The following is a 3,480-nucleotide window of genomic DNA, read 5'->3' on the forward strand; positions in this document are numbered from 1 at the left end:
TTATTGAGCTAGTAGAAGTTGGAGCCACGACGGAAAACAACCTTGAGTTCTCACAGGTAATCACAGAATCGTCATGGTTGGAAAGGACCTTTGAGATCATCGAGTCCAACCATATACACACAAAAAACCCCCCTACAATCTCAGGCACTGGAGCATGCCCTGAAGAGCCACATCTGCAGGTTTCTAAAATACCTCCAGGGATGGTGACTCCACCACCGCCCTGGGCAGGCTGTTCCAGGGCCTGACCACCCTCTCAGGAAAGTCATTCTTCCTGATATCTAATCTAAACCTCCCCTGCCCCAACTTCAGACCCTTTCCTCTGCTCCTGTCATTATTCCCTTGGGAGAAGAGGCCAACACCCACCTCTCCACAACCTCCTTTCAGGGAGTTGTAGAGGGCAATGAGGTCTCCCCTCAGCCTCCTCTTCTCCAAACTAAACATGCCCAGTTCCCTCAGCCTCTCCTCCTATGACTTGTTCTCCAGACCCCTCACCAGCTTGGTGGCTCTCCTCTGGACACGCTCCAGCACCTCAATGTCCTTCCTGTAGTGAGGGGCCCAGAACTGAACACAGCCCTCGAGGTGAGGCCTCACCATTGCCCAGTACAGAGGCACCATCACTGCCCTGCTCCTGCTGGCCACGCTGTTCCTGACACAGCCAGGATACTGTTGGCCTTCTTGGCCACCTGGGCACACTGCTGGCTCATGTTCAGCCATCTGTCCACCAAACCGCAGGTCTTTTTCTGCTGGGCAGCTTTCCAGCCACTCTGCCCCCAGCCTGTAGCGTTGCCTGGGGTTGTTGTGACCAAAATGCAGGACCTGGCACTTGGCCTTATTGAACCTCATCTCATTGGCCTTGGCCCATCGATCCAACCTGTCCAGATCCCTCTGTAGAGCCTTCCTACCCTCAAGCAGATCAACACTCCCACCTAGTTTGGTGTCATCTGCAAACTTCACTGTGTACAAACTTCCTGGGTTAAAGTGCTTAATGCTGTATTTATTAGAATCTCCAAGCCTTAGTATTTCACCTGTCCTTCCTCATTTGTGTGGTCTTCTTGGGCAGGAACCCAAAGTGTTGCAAAAAAGGAAGAGAGCAGTGTATATGAATTTTTGCATTCTCCAGGAGTGCAGGTTTAAGTGACTTGGGCGGGTCTTCACCACAAAAAAGCTGCATTTTTCTCCTGAAATAACCAACATGTGCTGTAGCAAGGTCAGACACAGACAGAGGCACTTCAGTTTTACCATCAAGCACAGGGATGATAAACTGAAGTGAAAGAGAAGTTTTGAGGCCCCTGAAGAAGCACTGTGCTCGTCGCCCCGTGAGTCATGCGTTTGGGTCCCCCCAAGGCAGAGGCAAAAGAAGGGTCCCTTTATCTACGAAAATTCACCCAGGGGGAAGGAAGAATGCAGCCCCAAACACACGGCCGCTTTATCATTCTCTGAGCACATTCCAGAGGAGAAAAGTGATTTCAGCAGCAGAGGAGGAGGAGGAGGAGGTGCAGGGTGTGCTCCCACACCTTCGCTCTGAGAGCAGGACTATTTTAACCAGCCTCAGGAATAGGTATCACCAGTAATTCCCAGAAGACCTTAAAGCAACAACAGATGTTAGAAGAAGACACAAGTCAAAAACCACACAACCAAGCCCCAGAGAGCACTACGTTAAATATATAAAGATATTTTGTATATGTATAAATAAACAAATAAATGCGAAGGATTCGTCACACTTAAGCCAGACACAGCGATGAAGACGATGACTATTAAAAATATTACAAGAAGCTCCACATTCTTGCTAATACATTGGAAGACCGAATAATATGGTTATTTAAAAAAATAAATTAAAAAAAAAGTGTGTGAAATCATTGAAAAAACACTTGGTTATAGCAGGAGCTGAAAAATAACACCCAAGCCATGACTGTACAAGCACAATGCCAGCTATGCACAGTGTGCTGGGACTGTGAGATGATCGATACCACGCTGCGGAGGTGGGCAGGTGGTGCTACCATAAATGGCCTTTTCTGAAAGCAGCCCTGAGGACTCACAGAATCACATGGGGTTGGAAGGGAGCTCTGGAGAGCATCTATTCCAACCCCCTGCCCAGAGCAGGTCCACCCAGAGCAGGTTGCACAGGAACGTGTCCAGGTGGGTTTTGAATGTCTCCAGAGAAGGAGACTCCACCACCTCCCTGGGCACCCTCTTCCAGGGCTCTGCCACCCTCACAGGAAAGAAGTTCCTCCTCACATTTAGGATGTTCAAGTTTAGGATACTCAAGTTTGTGCCCATTTCCTCTTGTCCTGTCCCTGGGCACCACTGAAAAAAGTCTAGCCCCGTCCTCCTGACACCCTCCCTTTAAGTATTTATAAGCATTGATCAGATCCCCCCTCAGCCTTCTCTTCTCCAGACTAAAAAGACCCAAGTCCCTCAGCCTTTCCCCATAAGGGAGATGCTCCAGGCCCCTCATCATCCTCCTACAACGCTGGAAAAGGTACTGATGCTGTGAACTCACAACCTGTGTAAGAGCTGGGTCTCTCCCAGACTTCAGGCAGGAGAGAAATGCAGGTTGTGGCAGCAGCGGAGTATTTCAACCAGAATCTGGCAGGGGTGGTGAGATGCAGTACGACCATTCCCACTTTCAGGCAAAGGAGCTGAGGAACAGAGCTGGGGACTGACCCCCAGGAGGTTCCAGAGGTGCCTGTGTCAGCCCCAGGAGCCCAGTATGGGATGTGACTGCAATGCTGGGGAAGCTGGTCTCTGACCAACGCCCCCCACTTTCTCTGCACGATACCAGGTTATTCAGGAGAGTTTGAAATATTCATGTATGGGGGTTTCATTTGTCATCCCAGCCAGACTGGGAAAACACGTCAAATGCAGAATATCTGTTCTGCTGACGACATTAACGTTCGCGATGGGCACAATTAGCTCCAGTGGGTGACAAACACCCATCTCTCTTGGCTATGAGCCAGCAGCTGCTAGCTGCAAAATCACATCCTCTCCTCCTTATGAAACTATCCTGCTTAATATAATGAAGCACCGCAACCTTTCTCTGAAGCTCCATCTGCCAAAGGGAGTCCACGAGGGATGGCTTTCCAAACTGCCTCAGGAAAAAAAACATGGGGCTGGATGAGATGCTGGCTGTACTGGGGACAAAAATATTCAGAGAGATGTGGATCACATCAGCTAAACTGCTCTCCCCCCAGTTCCAGAAGGACAGGGAACTGCTGGAGAGGGGACAGCAGAGGGCTACAAAGATGATGAGGGGCCTGGAGCATCTCCCTTCTGAGGAGAGGCTGAGGGACTTGGGTCTTTTTAGTCTGGAGAAGAGAAGGCTGAGGGGGGATCTGATCAATGCTTATAAATACTTAAAGGGTGGGTGTCAAGAGGAAGGGGCTGGTCTTTTCTCAGTGGTGCCCAGGGACAGGACAAGAGGAAATGGGCACAAACTTGAGTATAAGAAGTTCCACCTAAACGTGAGGAGGAACTTCTTTC

Source organism: Calidris pugnax, unplaced genomic scaffold (genome assembly GCF_001431845.1).
Source record: "Calidris pugnax isolate Ruff unplaced genomic scaffold, ASM143184v1 scaffold373, whole genome shotgun sequence".
Classification (NCBI taxonomy): domain Eukaryota; kingdom Metazoa; phylum Chordata; class Aves; order Charadriiformes; family Scolopacidae; genus Calidris; species Calidris pugnax.